Genomic DNA, 25810 nt, shown 5'->3' with positions numbered 1-25810 from the left:
GATCATATGAGGTAGCGATGAAGTGGGGACTTTCCCATACGACCATATCAGAAATCTGACAAAAGATCAATCTCCGACATCGCTGTGGCCAGAAAAAGGTCCTTCAAGAATGGGACCAACAATAACTGGAGAGAATTATTCAACGTGGCAGAAGTGCAACCCTTCTGCAAATTGCTGCAGATTTCAATGCTGGGTCATCAAAACATCATCGATATGGGCTTTTGGAGCCGAAGGTCCACTTGTGTACCCTTGATGACAACACAACACAAAGCTTTATGCCCTGCCTGGACCCGTCAACACCTCATCGGACTGTTGATGACTGGAAATATGTTGCCTGGTCGGACGAGTCTCGTTTAAAGTGTAGAGCAGATGGACATGTACGGGTATGGAGACAACCCCATGAATCTATGGACCCTGCATGTCAGCAGGTGACTGTTCAAGTTGGTGGAGGCTCTTTAATGGTGTGGGGAATATGCAGTTGGAGTGATACGGAACCCTGAGATGTCTACATGTGACTCTTGACAGGTGACACGTAAGTAAGCGTCCTGTCTGATTACCTGCATCCATTCAAGTTCATTGCACATTTTGACGGACTTCGACAATTCCATCAGGACAATGCAACACCCACGCGTCCAGAATTGCTACAGAGTGGCTCCAGGAACACTCTTCTGAGTTTAAACACTTCCACTGGCTGCCAAATTGCCCAGAAAATGAACATTATTGAGCATATCTGGATGCCTAGCAACATGCTGTTCAGGAGAGATCTTCAACCCCTTGTATTCTTACAGATTTACCTACAGCCCTACAGGATTCATGGTGTCAATTTCCTCCAGCCATACTTCAGACATAAGTCGCATCTATGCCACATTGTGTTGCAGCTCTTAGGCATGCTCGCTGGAGACCTACATGATATTAGGCAGGTGTACCAGCTGCTTTGGCTCTTCAGTGTGTTATAAAAAATTTGCAAGATAAATAAATTACACATACTTGCATGTATCAAATAATGGAAAGTCCAGGATGGAATGTAACAATATTACGAGAAGAAAAGTTGCTATTAGGCATGGCCTGCACCTCATTAGGTATGGGAAGGGGAGGCTGGCTAAGCTTATAGGTGACAGTGTAGTGGGTGGTGGTGGTGGTGGTGGTGGTGGTGGTGGTGGTATCACTCATGGAAAAATTCCTGTAGTAGTTGGTGTTAGAGCTGCACCTTTCTTAGACTGAAGTCAGCTGATAGGTATACCCGCTTAAAGGAAGTGCCTCTAATTAAGGGCTCACCTCCAGAGGATGTAATGTTTCCAAGTAGAGAAGGAATTAGCATATTTCATCAAAATATAAGAGGTATTAGAGATAAAGTTAGTAAAGTGCTAATAGATGTTAACTCTGAAATTATTGGTATATCAGAGCACCACTTAAATAATTTGATAATTCAGAGGCTTCCTTTACCAGGCTACAGATTAGCTGGCTGTTTCTCAAGGAGTTCCTTGCGGGGTGGGGGAGTGGCTATGTACGTAAAAAACAGTATTTCATTTGAGTCCATAGACGTATCACGACACTGCACTGAACAGATATTTGAAAGTTGTGCAGCATTAGTCGAATTTAGTGAAACTAAACTTCTAATTGCTGTTGTTTATAGGTCCTCTAACTCCGACTTCAGAGCATTTTTGCTTAAGCTAGAGAGGGTTCTTGATTCACTTTGTAGGAAGTACCAGAAAGTAGTTATATGTGGTGACTTCGATATTAATTTTGTACATAATAGTGCAAGAAAAAGGATGTTGCTAGATCTCCTAAATTCATATGATCTGATGCAAATTGTGTTTTTTTCCAACTAGGGTGCAGGGGAACAGTAGCACAGTCATAGACAATATTTTTATTCATTCTTCATTACTAGATGGGCATTCTGTTAGTAAAAGGGTGAATGGCCTTTCAGACCATGATGCACAAATTTTAACACTAAAAGGTTTTTGTACTCAAACCAATGTCGTATTTAATTACGAACTACGTAGGAAAGTTAATCCAACAGCAGTAGAGAGGTTTTCAAATGTCAAGGAACAAGAGTGGCAAGATCTTTATAGTGCCGATAATATAGATGATAAATACAATGCTTTCCATAACACATTTCTCATGCTCTTTGAGAGTTGCTTTCCATTAGAACATTCTAATCGGAGTACTAGCAGTAATGGACAGCCCGGTTGGCTAACTAGTGGGATAAGGATATCATGTAGAACAAAGTGGGAATTATATGAAAATGTTAGAAGTAGTCACAATCAAGTTACAGTAGCCCATTACAAACAGTATTGTAAGGTGCTTAAAAATGTTATTAGCAAGGCAAGAAGTATGTGGTATGCAAATAGAATAGCTAATTCACAGGATAAATTTAAAGCCATATGGTCAGTTGTGAAGGAAGTGTCTGGTCAGCAGCACAAGGTCGATGATATAAAGTCAGTTCGCAGTAATAATATTTCTGTTAGTGATAAATCAGATATATGTACAGTATTTAACAATCATTTTCTGAGCATTGCTGGTGAATTAAATAAAAATTTAGTTTCTACAGGAAATCATATAAATTTCTTAGCAAATGCCTTTCCGAGATTGACGTCTGAAATACTCCTCTGTGATACAGACAAGAGGGAGATTGAATCAATAATTAAATCACTGAAAACTAAGGACTCTCATGGTTATTATGGAGTGTCTAGTAGAATATTAAAGTACTGTGCTGCACATGTTAGCCCTGTATTTAGCCATATTTGTAATTTTTCCTTTAGGAATGGTCAGTTTCCTGAGCGATTAAAGTACTCTGTAGTAAAGCTGCTTTATAAAAAGGGAGAAAGGGATAATGTAGATAATTTTAGACCTATTTCTATGCCATCAGTGTTTGCAAAAGTTATCGAAAAGGCTGTGTATGTAAGGTTAATTGATCATTTTATATCACACGATTTGCTATCAGATGTACAGTTCGGTTTTAGAAGTTGTTTGACAACTGAAAATGCTATATTCTATTTTCTCTGTGAGGTACTGGATGGCCTAAAGAAAACGTTTCGAATGCTTGGCGTATTTTTTGATTTAACAAAGGCACTTGACTGTGTTGATCTCACAATATTGCTCCAGAAGTTGGACCATTACGGAATAAGGGGAGTAGCTCACAATTGGTTCACCTCTTACTTTAGCAACAGGCAGCAAAAGGTCATTATTCACAATGTTGATAATGGCTGTTATGTGGGATCTGAGTGGGGTACTGTCAAATGGGGGGTCCCCCAGGTATCAAGTGTTGGGGCCACTGCTGTTCCTTATTTATATAGATGATATGCCCTCTAGTATTATGGTAACTCCAAAATGTTTCTGTTTGCTGATGACACTATCTTGGTAGTAAAGGATGATGTGTGCAACATTGACTCAGTTTCAAGTAGTGAAGTACATGACCTCAGTTCATGGGTTGTAGAAAATAAACTAATGTTAAATCACAGTAAGACTCACTTTTTACAGTTTCTAACTCACAGTTCAACAAAACCTGACGTTTTAATCTCACAGAACGGGCATATGATTAGTGAAACTGAACAGTTCAAATTCCTAGGTGTTCAGATAGATAGTAAGCTGTCGTGGAAAGCCCACGTTCAGGATCTTGTTCAAAGACTTAATACTGCCATTTTCACTATTCGAACGGTATCGAAAGTGAGTGATACTTCGACACGTAAATTAGTCTACTTTGCTTATTTTCATTCACTTATGTCGTATGGTATTATGTTTTAGGGTAACTCTTCCCATTCTAGAAGGATATTTTTGGCTCAGAAACAGGCAGTTCGGGCAATAAGTGGTGTGAGTTCACGAACCTCTTGTCGACCTCTGTTCACGAGTCTGGGTATTTTGACATTGGCCTCTCAATATATATATATATATATTCCTTATTGTTGTTTCTTGTTACCAATATTAGTTTATTTCCAAGAATAAGCAGCTTTCACTCGATTAATACTCGGCAGAAATCAAACCTCCATTTGGATCGAACTTCCTTAACTCTTGTGCAAAAAGGTGTGCAGTATACTGCTGCATCCATTTTCAATAAGCTGCCACTCGAATTAAAAAATCTTAGCAGTAATGACTGCGCTTTCAAATCGAAACTGAAGAGTTTCCTCATGGGTCACTCCTATTCTGTCGAGGAGTTCCTTGAAAAATTAAGCTGATTCTCATTGTATTGCTGATAGTGTTTACTTAAACTTATGGACTGACTTTTTTTCAGGTTCATGAAAATTTATTTTTATCTGTTATTTCTTTTATGTTGTAAGTTCATGTACTGACACATTCCATGACCTTCGAGATTTCCTCCTCAATTTGGTCCTACGGAACTTGACATGTAAATAAATAAATAAATACTCACCATATAGCGGAGGTGCTGAGTCGCAGGTAGGCTCAACAAAAAGGCTCTTCCACTTAAAGCTTACGGCCATTAGCCTTCATCAACAGTACACACACACACACACACACACACACACACACACACACACACACACACACACAACTGCAGTCTCAGGCAACTGAAACTACAGTGTGAGTAGCTTCTTTCCTTCTCATAATATTATTACATACTTTGATGTTCTTGGCCTGCTCATTGTAAGTGTTAAGAAATTAGAAAATGTTTGTTTCCTCACAGTAAGCATTACAAGTAGTGTTTGGTAGTCGTCAGTCTTCCTTTGCAGGATATGCTTAAGCTGCAGCCTTACTGGTGCACAGTGGTAGCACAGCTGGCTGGCTCTGATAAACCGACTGACTGCCTACTGGCTAGCTGCAGTGGTGCACGTAACCTTCAGGTACAGGTTGATCGCTGGAGTAGCGTGCACTTTTCTCTCTTGGTGTGAATGCAGTCACTCGTGCACACATAGTGAGAAAGAGGCAAGCATTTACGCACATGGCTCTACGGGCTTGTGGGCTAGCACAGGCACATGACTCAAGTTCAAGGTGCACAAGTGTAAATGCAGCTTCAGGCTTATTCTCGCTCCTCCTGGGCTGCTGCCATTGAAGAATCCAATTTTTATTGCGGAATCCATATTGCTGGAGGTAACTTGCTAAATCCGAGAAGTCTGGATGCCTCAGAGGCAGAATACATTTTTTCAATTATGTCATATAAATTTAAACACAGTCCATTTGGTTACAATAACATTAAAATTTGAGTTTTTTGAGCAGTATTCCACTGATTTTCAAAAACAGATTAATGTAAGCAATCATCCTACATAACTATGCATATCTCCAGGAAAGGAGAGGAGAGGTTGGAAGTCCAAATTTTCTGATGTTATCAGGTTTTCTTCTTGTATTCCATAGTATAACCTTGTCAACCTCTGTGAGTTGTGAAAAGGCAATGGTGGTATTATATTATTACATATGTTGATGTTTGTGTCAGGTAAACTTCAAACTAAATGATATTCAGCGCACACTTCACTTTATAGTTTGTCCTGTTGTTTTTGTTTGTTTGGTCACTGCACTATTGTTATGGGTAACTTATGTTGTTGTGGAGTCACTTTGTGAGAGGGAACTGGAGTCCTGTTGTGATTTTGGTTGTCATGTGAAACCTCATTTAATGGATGGTTAGGCTACACATGAGATGTGATACTTGGTTGCAGAACAAGTATGATTCATTTGTGGTGCAGAGGTAATAGTTCAGTGAATCTGGACTTGAATGATAAAAATGTTTTTTATTTAGTAAACCCTTACTATAAATGAATTCCATGTGTAATAGATGGTGTTATTTTTATTATGGACAGCCTTATTTTCTTACATTATTCTAGATTTTAATTTCAGCAATGACTCTGATGACACACCATGCATATGAAGGAGTTTGTATTCTGTTCTCGATTTAAAAATTTATCTGCAAGAATTACACAAGTTGAGAGGGATTCAGGTATTTTACAGAAAACACTCAAAGTTCTAAGCCTTATTTATGTTTGCTATAGTGCTTTGGTATTAGTTACGTAGGAAGTTCTGGAAGTAATGTACACATGTTGTCCCATGCTAAAGTCATTGCGCAACAAGAGTGGCACATTGTCAGAAGAGACTACATGTTCCAGGTTTCCTGCAGGCAAATTTTTGCTGTGGTATAGATAACAAGCACATCACGGTGTGGGAGGGAAGTGGTGTGGTAGCTGGAAACATGGCACAGTGCGGTTCATGTGGGCAAAACATGTATATTGCACACAGATAAATCATTAAATTCTGGTAGTGTATGGACCAAATGCAATGTTACATTCAGTTGTAATGAAATGTTGCCAATAATTTGACTGAGGCTTCACAGACATGGATGATAGTGATCAGCAAGGAAGGCAGTCAACATTGACCACAGAGGACATCTGTTGTTTACAGAGAATTTGTGACTTTTGAAAAATAGTTCCACATATCAGTGTCACTTCAGTGTGTAGTGCAGCATTTAGTAAAAGTTATTTGATCTCCCACAATGTGCGTAACTTACTTTTTAAAGTCATCTTGAATATAAGCATACTCATAGATTTTCTCACAAAAAAAGGAAAGTAAATGAACTTTTTACATTATAGTGCTTTGCAAACACTCAGTAAAATTTTTTAGCTTATGTATTTAATTAGTTTTTAGAAGAATTATATATGAAGATAGACATTGCGGTTAAAAAAAAATGCAAATTTTTTGCTTTCCTGAATCCTACATTCACATATCAAAATATAATGAAATAACAAGCAACCAGTTGCTTATTATTTCATTATATACAAATACAGTTGCTGAAGATGGATAAAATACTAAACATATCAAAATGTTCATGTTGCGTATACATCTATGTCTGTATTACACGAACCGCATCATGATGCACAACAGTGTGTACGTGTCCCACGTTTTCCACACATTTTTGTGCTATATGTGAATGGTGTGTGCCAGAAAACTGTAGGTAAGACTCCATATGAGCTCAGGTTATTCTTATTTTACCATCATGGTCATCTAGTGGAATATTTGTGGAAGAAAATAATTTATTGCATAACTTCTTTTAACAGACTGTCTTGAAAGATTATCCTTAAGTTACTCCACAATATACAACATGATTTGCTGTGTGTGCTACTGGAATTCCTGAGCCTCTCCATACGCTATTGTGCTTGCTAAATGTACCCATGAGAAAACATGTTGCCTGTCCTTGACTCCTATCGGCTTCATTGATCCTACCTGCTAAAGAGCAATAACTCGAAGACTGTCAAACAAGGGTTTTGTAAACTATGGGGTCAGTTACATTTAGGATTCTTTCAAATAATCTGCCTAGCATTTATCTTTCACAGTAAGTTTCACATGGTCATTCCACATTAAATCAAATGGGACACACAGTTATACATTTCTATTGGTTGTGATTATTTCCAGTGACTGATAACCAAAAGTTCAATCAGACAGTAATATCATTCCATTTATTTAACTACATTATGTTGCATGTGTTCCTATTGAGACTCAACTTCCAGTCATCTGTAGCTCTTCTCCATATTAATGCAGTCTGCTGGAATTGTGACTTCTCTGGATACGACAGCATCATCTGAAAACTAATTTGTGGATCCTCCATTATCTTCCAGACTCCATTAATGTGTAATATGAATAGTAATTGACTTACAAAATCACTTTGAAGTTCTCCCAGAGCTATTATTACATATAACCAGTCTCCCCTCTACATAATATGTGCTGAATTATATGTCCCAAGAAGTTTTCACTCTGGTAATGAAGTTGGTCTAATATTCTGCAAGCTTGCTTTTTCTTCGCGGTGTGACATTGCAGTACTATATAAGAATGCCTTTTGGAAGTCAATAAACACAGTATCAACAAAGATGGCACTATACAATGTCTTCTTTTTGTCTTGGATATGCAGAGAGAGAGTGACCTGTGTTTTACAAAATTGTTGTTTATGGAATCAATGTTGATACCTACAAAGAGATTTTCAGTACCTAAAAAGGTCGTAGAACACAGGCATAAAATGTTTTCCATGTGTTGACAACAAATTTATGTCAACAATATAGCATACTGTCCAAAGCCCTGTCTTGAAAAACTAAAAATGTCTGCATCTTTTCCAGTTATTTGAAGTGCATCAATGTTCCACTGACCAGTGATATACTGATCTTCCTTTGCATAGTCTATAGACCGGTACAGGTTTTCCTTTGGTTATAGTTCTCATTCTTCTTTTATATGTTTTCAGTTGCATTTTTATTATGTTATCACGTATGTCATTTGAACATTATTGTGATGACTGTATAGAAGATCCGTATTATGATCTCTTCACTGATACAAGTTTGAAAGATGGAGTTCAGTATTTGGGTCTTCCTTCATCTCATTGTCAGTTTTGTCTTGAGTAAACTTTATAGCAACTGATCTATTTACTGCCTTTATGTAAGACCAAAATTTCTTAGATTTTTTTCCTCATGAAAGATAAAATTCTAGTTTTAGAGTTTCTTGAAAATTTGTTTTATTACTGTTGTTATGTTTTTTTCATTTGTTGAGATTTTGTTCAAATCCCTCTCTGTTTTTGTATCAAATTCCTAATATGGCTATTGAAGATGTATGTGTTTTATACATTACAATCGAATTTTATCCTTTGAGGTTCCATAACTTCAGTGACAGCGATGAATGTTTAATTTCAGTGGAGGTAATCTGAAATTTTTGTAGAAGAAATAGTTTCTTACCTACTTTAACATCTCTTGTAACAATGCTAGTCACTAAAGCTATACAGATTCACAAGACCAATAAATAAATATAACAGCTATGCACTGATGGGTTCCCTTCTTGACACTAGCTGACTTAAAAAGTTCAGGTGTTTTCATCATTAGGAGAGCGAAGAAGTTACCCAAGGAAGCTGGGTCTGTACTCATTTCTGAATGTAATTTTCAGTTAAAACATTTACTGCAATATTTGATGAATATTTGTCCACACCACATGTTTTAATAACAAATGTGTCCCACCCCACTTCTGGCAAGTTTAAATCTACCTGTATAGTGGAAAAGAATACATTGCAAGCCCCCTTTTGATTTTTCTGTAAGGTTCCTTCTTCTTTGAATCACCTTTACAACTTTTGGAGCACTCATTCTCAAGGTGTCTTCATGAATGAATCCTCTCAAAACACATTGTGATCGCCCCATAGTAGACCCACTTAGAATGGCTGCTCAGTAGGGTGTTGGGCACATAACTCAAACAGTGACCAAGGAACAATTTTTAGAAGAGCAAGATCTAGGCAGGTATTTGTAATTGGGATTTCTCTAGAATACCACCTGTGTGCAAACTCATAACATGAGAAATCACACTCTTGCTTTAGGCTGCTCCAAGATTGGAGAGCATATTCTGCTTTAGGCTGCTTCAAAATTGGAAGGCATATTCTATCATACAAGTCTGTAGCTATTGTCCTATCACATACAGTTGTGAATGTAGTGATATGTCCACGTTATTTGCAGCATAGAGGAGCTGAAACCTCATACTTTGTCCATACTGTCATCTCTATTCTCTTTTATTGGATGAACATCATTATGGAAGTCCCGGTACATGACTGCTGACTTTCATGAATGAATTTTCACTCTGCAGCAGTGTGTGCACTGATATGAAACTTCCTGACAGATTAAAACTGTGTGCTGGACCGAGACTTGAACTCGTTATCTTTGCCTTTCATGGGCAAGTGTTCACCAACTGAGGTACCCAAGCACAATTCATAACCTGTCCTCACAGCTCTACTTCTGCCAGTTCCTCATCTCTTACCTTCCACACTTTCGCAGAAGTTCCCCTACGAAACTTGAAGGACTAGTACTCCTGAAAGAAAGGGTATTGTGGAGCCATGCCTTAGCCACAGCCTGGACAATGTTTCCAGAAGGGATTTTCACTCTTCAGCACACTGTGCACTGATATGAAACTTCCTATTAGATTAAAACTGTATGCAAGACCAGACTCGACACTGGGACTGAGTCCTAGTCCAGTACATAGATTTAATCTGCCAGGTCAATGCATTTTCTGCTGCAGAGTGAAAATTTATTCTGGAAACACCCCCGAGGCTGTGGCTAATTCTTTCTTCCAGGAGTGCTGGTCCTGCAGGTTTTGCAGGAGAACTCCTAAGAAATATGGAATGTAGGAGATGAGTAACTGGTGGAAGTAGAGCTGTGAGGATGTGTTGAATCATGCTTGGGTAACTCACTTGGTAAGCATGTGCCCACAAAAGACAAAGATCTCAAATTCAGATTTCGGTCCAGTACACAGTTTTAATCTGCTGAGTTTCTCATGTTTGAGAGGCTTCATTGAACCAATTAAATCCCATGTAAGGGGAGAGATCACCGTATACTCTTATTCAAGCCAATGATTCTAACTCAATCTTACCTTGAAAGTATTATGCTGACACTAATAATGGCACTTTTAGGTGGGAAGTGTTTTTAATTACAGTTGCGTAGGGTAATAGTAGAGGTCGTGCTTGAATTACCGCTGCCACCCCAGCAAACAATTGCACTGCAGACACTACCAAATGCTTTGTGTACTCTTAGTTACTTTGTGTTAGGATTGTTTTTTTAAATGAGTGAAGACCAGTCCTGGTGCATAAAAGGATTGGAATGTGACTCACCACATCCAAAGGAATCAGTGAGCCCAGTGACTATTATATCAGTTCTGCTTTCATGGAAGCAAAGAATGTGGACACAGGATCGCAGTCCTTCCAGAGGGAGGCGAGGCTTATTGCACTGCACCACTCCTCTCCACTTGGGCAGTCTAAGTTCTTGTTTGTTTACGGTCGTGGCCGACTGCCGCGATGTACTGCCCACATAAAACGTGAATTTGTTTTCATTTAATTGAGTAGTTGTCAATGATTGTGTTAAGTGAAGACTATAACAAGCTTCTAATAGTCACATGGAATTGAATATTGCAAATGTAGGTCATTTGTGATACTACTTTCATGCCTTTCTTGGAAGTTCAATAATAGACGAAGATCCTATTGTTCTTAAAACTTTTGAGTTGTGTGCATACAAATTTATTTTCTGTAAGCTTTTTTTAAAAATGGTTTTAAAAGTGTTTGAGCTGGTGTGAAGCCTAGACATTGAACTATGAATCTGGAAACCAGTGTAATGCATATGCAGCAGTACTGCAGAATCTCTTGTTTTCTTTATGTGTTTGGGAAACTATGGTCTTTTAATAACTTGCCTTGCATTTTTGTGGTGACAGTCTGCCTGCTTAGCTGAGTGGTAAAGTGCTTGCATACCACGCAGTGGGCCTGGGTTCGATTCGTGGCTGGGTTGGAGACTTTCTCCATTCGGGGACTGGGTGTTGTGTTGTCCTCATCATTATTCATCATCACCGATGTGCATGTCACCAAATGTGGCATCACCTGAAATAAGACGTGCAACCCGTGGCCAAACTTATCCCGATGGAGCCTCCTGGCCATTAATGCCACATGATCATACAGATGTGCAAGTCAGTGTCACTATATGTCAGTTTTTAGAAACATTATTTTCAACAAGTAAAAGTTGTATCCTGTTCTCATCACATGAACATCTTTCTCTCTCTCTCATCCTGAAACAACAGATTAATTCCACCTGTGAGCTGCTGTTCAATATTATAAAAAGAATTGGATGAAAATATGGAAACACCACGAGAAACGCTTACTTGAATATAAATGCAAATGCGAGCCAAGTGTGCACGTTGTGCTGTTGTGTTTGACGATGAATGGCACCTGTACAGTGTCTTCAATACGTTGCAGGTGCCAGTTGTGGTCATAATAGTGTCGTGTGTGATAGTGAGTGCATTGTATTGGAGATAGCGAATTTGAATACTGGCAAAGTGTAGGTGCTCTTATGGTTGTTACTTTCATATCCAAGAAGCCAAAGTGTTTAATGTTTCAAGAGGCACTGTATTGGGAAAGTGGGAAAATATCATCCCCAAAGTCACTACACAGACATAAGTGTGTGTTGAGTGATCATGACAGATGGTCATTGAAGAGGATTGTGACGAAAAATTACAGGAGGACAGCTTCAAAAGCCAGTGCAAAATGAATGCTTCACTCAAAAACACTGTCAGTAACAAGACAACACTGTGGGAGTTTGACGAGCAGAGCGAGCTGGAATTCCAAACACCAATGCCTGTAACAGGAAAATATGATGCTGAGGCCATAAAACTTGGACTGTGTAGCAATGGAAGGAAGTCATTTGGTCGTGTGGGTCTTGTTTCACACTACTCGCAACTTTGGGCGAAGTATACATCTAAGGGATTTGATGATGATTTGGACATCCACATCATTGTATTCCATGGGCCCTGTGATTACTGCCAAGGATTATGTGACCATTTTGGCTGATCAGGTTCATCCCATGGTACATTGTTTGTTCCCCAGTGGTGATGCTTTTTTGGCTGATCAGGTTCATCTCATGGCACATTGTTTGTTCCCCAATGGTGATGCTGTGTTCCAAGACGACAGGTCGCCCCGTTCATGCAGCTAGCATTGCCCAGGATGATAATGTGAGCACGAGGATGAATTGTCACATTTCCCCTAACCACCACAGTCTTAATGTTATTGAGCTTTTGTGGTCTACTTTGGAGAGAAGGGCGTGTGGTCACCATGTACGTCCATCATTGTTACCTTAACTTGACATTATTTTGCAGGGAGAATGGTACAAGATTCCCTTGAAAAGTATACAGGATCTGTATATATTCATTCATAGATGTATGCTGCTTTGAGTGCCAATGGATTTCCTGTACCACATTTGGCATGGTAATGTGTTGTGTTTTTGGTGTTTCCATGTTTTTGTCCATCCCCTGTATGAAAACTATTGCCGTAAACCAAATTAGATGTAATCATCATTTTAAAAACATAACTAGCAGATAATGGTTTTGTTTAGGTCTTGTATTGATTATGGTAGTGGAACTATACTTGTCAGTTTCTTTGTGGAACGAGGTATTGGATTTGTTTTGAGGCTAAAATAGGCACTCCTAGACTTTGTCTTGGCTGAATTGACCTTCTTTGTATGGCCAGACACTGAATTTTGAAATGTAAAGGACGTAAAACATGAAACAATTCATCCCCCCCCCCCCACACACACACACACACACACCTGGAACCCTACATCAGTGTCAGATATGGGGTGCCACACAACAAGCGAGCACGATGTGCAGGCCTGGGCGTACCTGTTTCGTCTTTGCTTAGTCCTCCTTGGAAGTACTTAGTACAATATGACATTTCATTTGCCTTTCTGATTAACACAACTTTCTTCAGTTTGGCAGAATCGTTTTATTGACCCTGTTTACAATTCACTGTTTGTTTGTGATATAAACGTAGTTCGCACTTCCAGTGGCTGTTAGTACAAAAAGAGGTAGTCTAGTGATCTGTTGTCACAAGCATTTAAAAATGAATGGAAATCACAGAAAAGAAGGATAATAATTCTAGCTATCACATTTGCGTAGCTGATGGATATCATATTTGCTATGGAATGACATTAAAACACCACACACAAAGAATTTAAGGATTTAGTTGACAATGAAACAGAAAAAAATTAAAATGTACAATAGATGCGTTTCATTGTTCTGTACATCAAGAAGTACTTTGTGCTAAATTTGCAGGCATGGACAATGTGATGAAAGTGATGGAAAGAAAAGTAAGTTGTTTAAAATTGCATGCATTATTCTACTGTCAGTTGTAACAGTTTTCGATGGGACTGAATGTAAGAGTATGGAGACTCTACTGCGAAGTACATTGGTTAATTCAAGGGGCATTCATGGAATGAGTTTTTGATTTAAAACAGACCTTTATTGAATCTATGAAGGAAAAAGGAGGGCAGGAACAAAAATTAGAACGTTCGGAATGTATTGCAGATCTTGCATTTTAAGTGGACGTGACTGCACACTGCCCATAGTAAGACACTGCAAGGTGAGCAGCAACTTATTTCTCATTTGGTGGGGATCCACTTCAAAATAAAATCGCATTGTGGATGGGACAAATTCTGACAAAGAAAGAAAACAAAACACCGTGCATATCCCTAAGCTCACACAGGTGTTAATGAAAATGGAAGGTTTGCAGAATTCCTCGTGGCCATTGATTACAAGGATAGTATTGTAAACGTTTTGAGGGCACTGCCAGTCTTACACCTTTACTGGAGCCGTTGTCGAGAGTGTTTGGCGTTTCAGGCGGAAGTGCTCCTGTGCATGTGCAGATGGAACTGATTGATCTGCATTGTAATTCCCGCGCAAAAGAAAAATTCTTTTACGTTAGAACTGTCCAGGAGATCTATGTGTTTGATCTGTGTGGTTTTCCTCGAGAAGAGTTTCCACATCTCCATAATGTGGCTGCAAACATGACAAAATATTTTGATCAACCTACTGTATGTGTGCAAAACGCTATTTTTTATTATGAAACTGAATAAATCATGATTATGTGGCAACCAGAGTGTGAAAATCTGCGTCTGCCCATATGCCAACAATTTGTACTAGATAAAAATTATGTCATCAGTGCACCAAAACTAAATGCTGAAGGTTTATTTTGTTTGTGACGTGTGTTGTTGAGAAATATGAAATGAAGTGATATTCAGTGGTACTGCATTGCCATGTGCAATATATTGCGCATACTAAAGTTACAGAAAAGAATAATAAGGAACATGTGTACTGCTCATCCAAGGACATCATGTCGCCCACTGTTTGAAGGACAACAGTTATTAACAATTCCCTCCTTATACATCTATAATATTATCATCTTTCTACACAGCAATTTAGAGTTATTTGAGAAAAACTGTTTCAATCACACGTATAACACGAGAAACAGAGACAATTTTATGCTTCCCACTCATCGCTTAAACCTATATGCGCAGTCTCCTCAGTATATGGCAATGAAAATTCATAACAAGCTAAAAGGAAAGAATGTTCTGAGTATGAACCTAGAGACACTGGAAACAAAGCTATATGATATACTTGTCAAATGCTGCTACTACACTGTTGAGGAGTTCATGAAGGATGAACTGAACATTTGAGCAGGATAAATTTACATATAGTCTTGTGTGTAAATGTAGCTGTCCTTCACAAAAGGGAGGGAAGAAAAATAAAAGTTTATGTTAATGTTAAAATTCTTTGTACCAATTAGGCCTAAAGTTGTGTTATCCATTTTTTTGACGTGTTTCCTGTACACTAATCATATGATTAGAAATTGTATGTTAGGAGACGAATAAAACACTATTCACTATTCACTGTATTTGGGCGGGGGGATTTTCCAGACAGGTGAGAGAGCTATGGCACACAAGCAAGAGGAATAGCACTGCTCAAGTGGCTATAGTTTGACAAAGAATTTATTCCGAAAGCTATCAAGTTTATTTTCCTTTTTGTGGATGCCTGTCAACGACTCAACAGTTCTACAGTGAGTGGTCTCCTTTACTGCTAAATTATTTTGTGACAGATTAGATGTACATAAAAATCATTCAGTGTTTCTTTGTACCTGAACTCAAAGGTGAAATTTGAATTTTACCTCCATTATTTTAATGAAATCTTCAATCTCAGCATTGTTGAACTCAAGCTGATGCCTACATGAAATGTGAAGAAATCCTTACCAAATGTGAAGAACTTTCATTCTCAGACTTTTTGAGTAAAGTAGCTGGCTCACAAAAGGGTCATTCCACATCAAATCACCCAATAAAAAATAATTTTACACCCACCTCCTTAGATTTTCATGAAATTTGGCTCAAATGGTTCTAATACCATCCTGACAACACCTGCAAAATTTTTTTGCTGTATCTCTTATAGTTTTTTTTTTATAAATTTTTTAAGTTTTTATGTTTTGTGTTTTCCGAACCTTCCGAAATGGTAAATTTAATTTGTATTCAAAACTTTAAAATTGCTTATCTTAAAAACTCTTCTAGATAACATCATGAATTTTTGCAGCAAGTTTATTTATTATACATATTTGAAGATAAAAATGATACTATTAAAATATATTAATATTTTCTATGAAAAAAATATATATATGTATTTTTTTCTTTTCTTTTTTTTAACAGATGTTTTGTTTTATAAGAATTGCAATTTCTAGAGTCTCAGACCTGATAGAATGCTCAAATTTGTTTTAATTTACTCTTAAACGTATAGGCTACTTGATAAAACAAAAATAACGATGGCTTTTTAACATGTTTATTAATTATAGTAGATTACATTAGAATTATGTACAAAGATAGTTTACTTACGACACATATGTATAACCCAACTGATTGCTTGAAACATTGAATTTTTTGAGTAATTTTCTCTTTTTAATAAACATTAATGCTGATTCAACTTGTTTTTCCACTTCATCCAAGAGCTTTCAGTTCTTTTGATACAGTCTTAATTGAAGTAATACATTCTTCCAGTGCCGCTTGATTGAGGTGCGTCTACTACACAGACTATGTGCTCCAAAGGCACTATGCAAGAATCTTCTCTTTCAGGCCAATAAAATGATGCAGCTGGTCCTGAAGGATGTAGAAATAGAATTTCTGCATCTTCTTCATCATTGAATATTGTTTTTACCAGTCCAAAGTACCAGTTACCATCATAATTTACAGCCACATAGCTGTTTATGGATGGTTCAACACGAACCCAATCAGAAGATGAATGGAAAGAAAAGAGTAAGGAGGGTTTTACACTATCTGTAGGTTGTTTGTTGGAAGTGGTTTGAAGTTATGAAAACTTGTTGTTCCAGGAATGGTTCGGGTTGCTGAAAAACGGTTTTCTAGTTTTAACCGTAGCTAATCAGCTTCTTTTTTGTCAATAAAGTGAAAATGAACACACATGGATTACTGTCATTATTTGTTCTTTGTCTGAAAGCTGTAGACTAGCTTTCCTTAAAATTCTTTTAATAGTTCCTCCTAGGCCATCACAAATTGACTTCCCATGACTTGTTGCAAAAAAAGAGTGTTGGGCCTTCAAATTAAAGTCTCTCAAGTGTTAAGTCAAATTTTTAAAACTGTTTCTATTTTTGTACTGCCCAGCACAACCATCTGTAAAGTAGTGAACTGAGTAAATGTCAGCATGATGTGATGACAGCCACTTTGTAATTTCTCTTTGTACAAAGTTAACAAAAGCAGTATCACGTTCTTGGTCATCACTAATAAAACATTGGTTGGAAACAAAAACATTGTTTTCCTCATTTCTTAGAAAAACTCCAACTGGGTGTGGAGTACAACCACCTCTATTCCAGTGGTAACTTTGGATCTCATTTTGTTTAACGAAGGAATAATTTTCACTGAAACCCATCACAATAATTGCTGTTTTGGGTGGTGGGTCTTCTTTCAATCTTTTAAAGGCTGCTGATTGGGATTTTGCTATAAACGAGTGCGGGGTGAGCTTTTCCAATGACCTAACCAATAAAGAAATGTAGTCTTCAACACTGATACGACTGTTTGATCATTTCTGCCCTGTCTGTGTTAACCCACTGACTGATTACAATTTCTTCTTCTAAATCATAATCTTCACTTAGTTTTTCAGATAAGTACTCAGTTAGTGCAGTATTTGCAGTACAGCTGTCACAATGACGTAGCATGCAGTTTTGGTTTTCCGTGTTGCACACAAGCATCTTAATTAGGTCTTTATAAGATTCTTCAATTTTCACAGCATCCAGTAATAGTTTAACATTCTGGTGGATACTGCATACACATACAGTGTGTGTGCCTGCAGCACCAGCAAGGATACACCATTTAGGTCTCAAGAAACAAAATTTTGAAAATCCTACTTCTACCTTGGGATTCTCCCATTAGAAAGAATAATAGAGTTCTCTCTAGTTACACAAAATGAGTCTTTTTTGCATGTACACATTTTTTTGAACACTTACTTTGCCTTTTGTTCCAGGTAGCACTCTGGAACTTTCATCCTTTTCATAAAAATCTGTTACAAGTCTTACTGTATTTTCAGAAAGAGTTTTACCTTTTTTTGGACCAGGAGTTTCCAAAATACCCTTTTCGGATTTTAGCTTTCTAGCTTGTCGCACCATGTACTCACTTACATAAAATTCTTTCATCACTTTATTTTGACTCCAAGAATCTGGAGCCAAGGTCAGAATCTGGATTTTTCTAGACCTCCCAACAGATGAAATCTTCTCTTTCATAAGAGAAATCATTACATCAAAATCCTTTGCTTTCTCAACCACACTTGTAGCTTCTTCGTCATCATCAGAACTTGGTGCATCATATTTTAATGCTTTTGAAACCGCCTTTTTTGCAGTCTTTTCAATACTGCTAACCTTCCTTTTAAAATAAGACCCTTTACTTTGTTCTGACAAGCCATGAAGCTCTATCGGTGTTAAACCTAAATTATCAAGAGCAATGTTTGTTTGTACGAGGGATTCATTTCTGGATTCCTGTGATTCTAATTCAACCATGACTTCATCATCTGTTTCACTTTCATTGACTTCAACTCTTTATTTTTCCTCACAAAAGTTACGGCATGTTGAGCAAAACTTTTGTCCAGGTTTTATGCTAATATTTTTTGTCAGTAATTGTTTAGAAAGATCCAAGCCTACACTTCTCAATGATTTTTTGATGGGCTTTTTGTGTTTTTTTAGTGGGTCTACACATGTTGTTTGATACTTTTCAAAAACGTTTAGAAAGTAGTAGCTGTGGTATGAACATATATTCTTAAATTCACACAGATTAATTCCAGATCGTAAGTGGATCAAATCTTTTTCTTCCTCGCTCAATTCAGATACTGGCTGTAACTGTTTTGAAGGTGTGTAGGTTGTTTGGAAACAGTCAGATTTTTTAAATAACCCTACGCTACAGGTTTGAATATCTGACATACTGATTTCACTTTTGGTCTGATTACTGTTCTGGTTACTTTTATAGGATATTGGAAAAGAATCTCTGTAAACTAAGTAACAGTACTTACTGAAAGTTCGAATAAACTTAATAAAATACTATCCAAGCACTATTTAACACTGTAATAATTTTTTACTTCAAAACACAGGAGTAACAAAACAAAATCCAAGCGTACATTGTTACTCGAAGAAGACAAAAACTTATTTTCGGTGTCTAAGTCACTTGGTACTTTTTATTTTTAAAATATAATTAATATTATTTTAAAAATTAGATAATTATTAAACAGGTTAAAAAGCCAACATAATTTTTCTTTTATCTAATAGCCTATACAATTAAGAGTATTTTAAAACAAATTTGAGCTTTCTATCAGGTCTGAGACTCTAGATATTGCAGTTTTTGGAAAACTAAACATCCGTTAGCTAAAAAAAAAAAAAAACTTGTAAATTTTTATTCATTTGGAAGGTTTTAATATATCTTTATGGTAATTTTTTTTTAACATTTAGATATAATACACAAACTTATTCCAAAATTTCATACTGATATCTTGAGTATTCTTTAATATACAAATTTTTATAGTTGTGAGGACACGTTTAAGTTACGATTTCCGACTGCTGAAGCAACGCCAAATCTAAAAACTTTAAAAGTTTATAAAAAAAACTATAAGAGATAGAGCAAAAAAATTTTACAAGTGCTTTCAGGATGATAAAAGAAGTAATTGTACCAAGTTTCATCAAAATCTGACATGGTTGGTGTCAAGGCCTGGGTGACTTGACATGGAATGACCCAAAAGGAGGAACGCCCACAGCTCGTGGTCTAGTGGTTAACGTTAGTGCATCTACATCACGGTGTCTCGGCTTAGATTCCAGGAGGGGGTCAGAGATTTTCTTTGCTGGCGAACCGAGTTTGTGTTGTCCTCATTATTTCATTTCAGCATCACCTACTGGCAAGTTGCCAAAGTGGAATCAAATACAGAGATGTGCACTGGGTGGACAAACAACCCCAAATGTGGTTTTCCAGCCAATAATGCCACATGGTTATTTCACAAAAGACAAGCAAAGAAGTTTTGTGGAAAACTAAACCAGTCAACTGAATTGTGCTTAGAACATAATGACATTTATGGTTTCATATTTGACTTCATGCAGAATCTTCTTTTGCCAAAATTTCACTTTCAAGACATCACCTATTTACTTAGGTCTGTTACTTTGTGTACCATGAAAGGAAAGAGAAGGAAGGAGCAAGTGGAATTTGTAGTGTGCTATTCAAATACATAAATGCTAAATCCCTTCAGAAAAGAAGGAAAAATTCTGCTTTATGACTTGATTTTGTCTTGCTCTATCCATCTGTGTGTACTTTGAACAAGGTTTTCCTATTGGGGTGTTTTTTTTTATTTCGCAACAATAAAGATTTAGACACGAAAAAAGAAAAAGAAACATGGAAAATATGACCAGATGCAATTTTTATAAGAGTATGAAGGTATAATGAATCATATGTTTTGTTTGAAGTGATGATATTTGAATTCCTACACAGTTTGGATTTTGGTAATTGACATGAAATCACTGAGGAGAACATTCCTATGCAAAAGTAAATTAAATAAAACAATGGAAAATCCAGGATGGAATAATGTCAATGTTATGAAAGGGAAAGATTGGTGCTCATCGTATAGAGGAGATGTTGAGTTGCAGACAGACACAACAGAGAGGCTACTGTACGTGCTGAGCTTTTGATCAAAAGGCCTTTTTGTAAATTAGACTAGGCACACAAATTCACACAAGCACAACTTGTACATACACATGATGACTGTCCTGGCCACTGAGGCCAGACGGCAAACAAGTGCTCCTGACGAGAGGAGCGATCTGGGCCGTGGAGGTAAAGAGGAGGCTGGGATAGGGAGGGTGAGCGATAGTAGAGTAGGAGTGGGGGAAAGTAAAGTGCTGCTTGTGGGAGCATGTAGGTATGTGGTAGGACAATGTTGGGCAGCTAGGTGCAGTTTGATGTTCGAAAAAGGGGGAGGGGTGGGAGGAATGGAAAAGAGAGAAGTAGAGGAGGGGAAAAAAGACTAATGGGTACATTGGTGGAATAGAAAGCTGTGTAGTGCTAGAGTGGGAACAGGGATGGAGGTAGTTGTGTGAAGGACAGGAACCAACAAAGGTTGAGACCACAGGTTTAAAGGAAGGAACGTAGGGGGTATTGCAGCAAGAGTTCACACTCACATAACTGAGAAAAGCAGCTGTTGTAGGAAGGATTCTGATAGCATAAACTGTGAAGCAGACATTGAAGTGAAGTACGGCCTACCAACACCAGCTTTTCTGAATTATGCAGGTGAGAACTCTCCCTGCAATATCTCCTACGTCCTCGTAACCCCTCTGGCCTCAGCCTTTGCTAGTCCCTGTCCTTCACCCACCTATCCCCATCCCCACTCGCACTGTAGTACTATCCAGCCTTCTATTCCACCTATGCATCCATTAATCTCCCCCCCCCCCCCTCTGCATCTCTCTCTCTCTCTCTCTCTCTCTCTCCCCCCCCTTCCCCCCCCCTCTCTCTCTCCCCCCCTTCCCCCCCCTCTCTCTCTCCCCCCCCCTTTCCCCTACCCCTCCTTCCCACACTCCCTCCCCCCCTGCCCCTGCCCCTGCCCCTGCCCCTGCCCCTGCCCCTGCCCTGCTCAAACATATCAACTGCACCCAGTAACCAAACCCTGTCTCCACCACATCCCTTGATGCTCCTACAAACAGCACTACATGCTTCCCCACCCCCACTATATTATCCTTCCTCTTCCTTATCCCATCCTACACTGTTCCACACCTAACACCCACCCTAGTGCCCCTCCTCTTCCTTACCCCATCCTCCACCTTGCCCTATCCTCCACCTTGCCCTATCCTCCCCCTTGCCCCATCCTCTTCCTTGCCCCATCCTCTTCCTTGCCCCATCCTCTTCCTTGCCCCATCCTCCTCCTTGCCCCATCCTCCTCCTTGCCCCTACCACCCATGGATTGCTTCTCCTATTAGGCACAGTTGCTCGCAGTCCGGCCTCCCTGGCCAGACAGTGGACATGTGTATATAAGTTGTGCTTGTGTGAATGTGTGTCTGGTTTCTACTTTAGAAGAGGGCCTTTTGGCCAAAAGCTCAACTTATATGGCAATCTTTTTGTTGTGCCTGTCTACAACTTGACATCTCTGAATGGTGAATAGCAATCTTTCTTTTTCATTCTATTGTCAAGAGTAAGTTAAGATTTTCATTTGGTAACTACATGGAATTATTCACATTTAGCGTGATACAGTCAGCTGCATTTATAATCTAATACAGTTCCTTTCAGTCAAGATACTCGGACATGACATTCTCTCAGGTGTTGTAATTTAAACTTGTATTCATCAGTTAACTTGCCTTCTAGCAATCGCCAAAGGCAATATTGCTCTAATACACTACCTGTGTAAAAGCTACCTTAATTTATTTATTTATTTATTTATTTACATCCCATAAATCCAATACTGCGAGGCATTCACATGGATGTAGGACGTGTCAGAATTATTACAAATAATACAAAAGGAATACATAAAAGTACCTCTTGCAAGAGGATATCTGGTATAGGACAAAATACACATTAATAGGTATAGAAAAATTTACATTAAAAATATGGTAGATCTTAATAGCTAAATGAAAGACACAGTAATGTTAACAGTGACTGTGCGTATCGTAATGCACAATAGCACATCAACTTAGTAATGAAAGAATCAATTACAGTTAACTCTACTGAAATATTCTTCTAACGAATAGAAGGAATTATGTAATAAATACTGTTTGAGCTGTTGTTTAAATTTGGGAAGCTTGTGGATAAGTAATTTCAGTGATGGTGGGAGAGCATTGAACACCTTGCAGCTCACGTAATGGACTCCTTCTTGTGCAATAGTAAGGTTTTTTGATTCATAGTGGAGGTCCATGTTCCTCCTGGTATTGTGGGTATGGTATGAATCATGACGAGTATGAGTTTCTTGAATAGAAGGTGAAAGAGAGAGTGAAGGATAGGGGTGAGAGGACATGACTATAAACAAAACTGTGTGTAAGCAAACCACTACAAAAACTGTTGGTTCATTATTTTCACTCAACAAGTATATATTACCATTCAAATATTGTAGTATCTGTAGTATGAATGTTGTACAAGGTTTAAATCTGTTAACAACCATGTACGTGTCTTGAAATGTTAGTTGGCAGACACCTGTAGTGTTTAAAATGACAGAGATTTAGGTTTCTGGTTGAAACTGTGAGCCAGACAATGAGACACTTCCAGGCAACTTATTTAGATGTGCACTATATGTGAAATGTAGAGTCCTTGAGTGTCTGCTAGAGTATGTAAATCTGTTATGACCCTGAACGAGGAGGCAAAACCTCTGCAAAAGTTATTTTTGTCTCTTATTGTGATTGTGTAAAACACAGTTCAGCTAAAACTGATTTTTTATTATCAACAACAAAAACCACTGAAAAGTAAACAAATTGAGAAGTAAGTGTAAGAATTCCTAGATCTTTTAGTAGTTACCTATTGTACACAGTATTCTTACTGCTTGCTTCAACTGAATAAAATCCTTGGCTGCCACTGTGAGGATGTGATCATTGGATATGGTGGCCAATGATTTGAAAGTGTCACCGTTTCTGTCAGAGCTGTTTTATGGGGGTTCAATTTCGTTTTGGGTACTTTTTTTGTTTGTTTCTTGTTTAACAGTGTTCCAAATAGCATTTGTCATGTTTCTGAAGTGTTCTATTTTTCTGAGCATAGTAAATAAGTTTTGGATTTTTCATTACAGACTATACATTATTGCTAGACATGAAGTTTTAATTCTTGACTACACCTTGTTCTCAGAATGACATAGTGTTTTCTCTCTCTCTCTCTCTCTCTCTCTCTCTCTCTCTCTCTTGAGCAAGGCACTTTAATCCCAGGAGCTATATTTATTTTAAGGAAAAGCAAGGCTCCAGGTGCTGTAGGGAAATGTTTAAGAAAGAGTTACACTGCCTGTATTATAAGTCTGTTCTCATCCTTCTTCCCTTTATATTTCACTGAAGACTGTCATAGAATCATTGTCTGTTATTCTGTACTGGTGAGTATATTTTATTATTGACATTTGACCATCATGTTCAACCAAATCACAGCAGGTTGTTGTGTTTAAAGTGCCTCCTGCCTAACTCCATTTGCATAGATAGCCAATCTTCCTTTCTTCTTATTAGTTCCACACTAGTACTACACTAGCTTGTGTCTATCAAGATGAATCTGCAGTTTCATTGATTGCCATGTGATGTTTTGACATGCACAACAAATCTACTGAAATTCGATGTATCTTTTCATTTTCTTGTATGGATATGAGAAGCCAATCCTTTATTTTAATGAGGCTTCTGGTGTTCAGATGGAAGACGCTAAATTCATTTCCTTCAGTGGCCTTGGGTGGGTGCATATTTGCACTATTTTGTTTTGCTATTAGCTGTTTCATCTATAACTATATTTTGACAGCAGCTCTGCTGTTCACATTAATTTACTCTTAAAAAGGCTAGGGAACACTCTGGAAATCACCGAGGTAAGATGGATATTGCTTTGTTCAGACTGGATGCAAGTAGCCTCTAACACAGGCATGCAAACGTTGCTGAGGATGATGGCGACCAAATGAGACATCACTGAGGTTTATCCTGTCATGAATGTTCACAGCAGAGGATAAAAACATGAAACTGCAACTCTAATCTATTATGTAACTGCTGATGGCGTGTACATGTATGAAGGTGCATTGACATCTCAGCATACCTTCTAGGTGCTTCACTTTATTTGTGAGGCAGATGTATAAGTATGTTCTGGGGAAAGATCATTTTTGTATTCGGCACTGATAAAGGGTAATATAGTGACTCGAAGAAACATGTCATGGTCATATTAAGAGCCACGTATAGAGAATGAAAATACAGACTCTATAGCAGCTGTATTTGGCTTCATGAACGAGTGAGCTTTATTATTTCCGAAATCACATTGAGTTAGTAAATACTGCAGACGTGCCAGGGTGATGTGAACGGATACACTTCGTGCAATTAATTGTATTTTAGTGACCCTATTTGAGATGTTTGTATGGCTCTTCCGAAAAATTGCCAAACATGCTATGTGTTAGGTGTCTGCTAGAGTTGTGAAACTACCATAGGCTACCATAAGTAACTGTAGACTACAGTAGTTTTCCTAGTAGGTTTGGTCAGTTAAGATCATTACCTGTGTGTTAGGTGTGTTGCGTACCTATCGGGCATTACCTCATAACGGTTGCTTTCTTTATGTATGTCTGTCTCACTATATGCCCTAAAAACCAGAAATGGTGAACCATCTAGAAAATGAGTGAGTGTATGTAAAGTGCGATGAAAGCTATAGAACGTTGTTTTTTATACACAGTTATCCTCCCGTCTGTTTTTAAAAATTGACAGTATTTATGGCAAAATTGAAATTCTCAGTGTTTAATTCAGCTTTTACTAAGAAATTGTTGATATATAACATGGAACAGAGGGATGTTGTAAAAGTAAAGAAAACAATAGATTTATCTTATAGCACTAGAAAATGCAGTTTCTTGGGGAGGGGGGGGGGGGGGGTGAGAGAGAGAGAGAGACAAGTGTGTGTGTGTGTGTGTGTGTGTGTGTGTGTGAAATTATTTGGTTACATAAAAGTTACAGTTTGTACAGAAACCAGGTGGCAGTTATAAGAGTCGAGGGGCATGAAAGGGAAGCAGTGGTTGGGAAGGGAGTGAGACAGGGTTGTAGCCTATCCCCGATGTTATTCAATCTGTATATTGAGCAAGCAGTAAAGGAAACAAAAGAAAAATTCGGAATAAGTAGTAAAATCCACGAAGAAGAAATAAAAACTTTGAGGTTCACGGATGACGTTGTAATTCTGTCAGAGACAGCAAAGGACCTGGAAGAGCAGCTGAACGGAATGGACAGTGTCTTGATAGGAGGATATAAGATGAACATCAACAAAAGAAAAACAAGGATAATGGAATGTAGTGAAATTAAATTGGATGATGCTGATCGATTAGGAAATGAGTCACTTAAAGTAGTAAAGGAGTTTTGCTATTTGGGGAGCAA

At 38.0% G+C, this 25810-nt stretch overlaps 1 protein-coding gene across 12 annotated transcripts in view; it reads left to right on the top strand.

The window, feature by feature from the left end:
- Window positions 1-25810, top strand: part of LOC126457957 (transmembrane protein 94) — a 504907-nt gene that overhangs the window by 32916 nt on the left and 446181 nt on the right. The window contains exon 1 of one of the 12 annotated variants that reach the window (XM_050094698.1): window positions 15238-15313. The exons of the other annotated variants lie outside the window; for them this stretch is intronic. The gene's annotated coding sequence lies outside the window, so the exon portion shown is untranslated. Of the gene's footprint in view, window positions 1-15237; window positions 15314-25810 lie in introns of those variants that run through there. 12 annotated transcript variants of the gene reach the window in all.

Source organism: Schistocerca serialis, chromosome 2 (genome assembly GCF_023864345.2).
Source record: "Schistocerca serialis cubense isolate TAMUIC-IGC-003099 chromosome 2, iqSchSeri2.2, whole genome shotgun sequence".
Lineage (NCBI taxonomy): Eukaryota > Metazoa > Arthropoda > Insecta > Orthoptera > Acrididae > Schistocerca > Schistocerca serialis.
The sequence above is the reverse complement of the archived record's forward strand: the minus strand, read 5'-3'. Positions and strand labels throughout refer to the sequence as shown.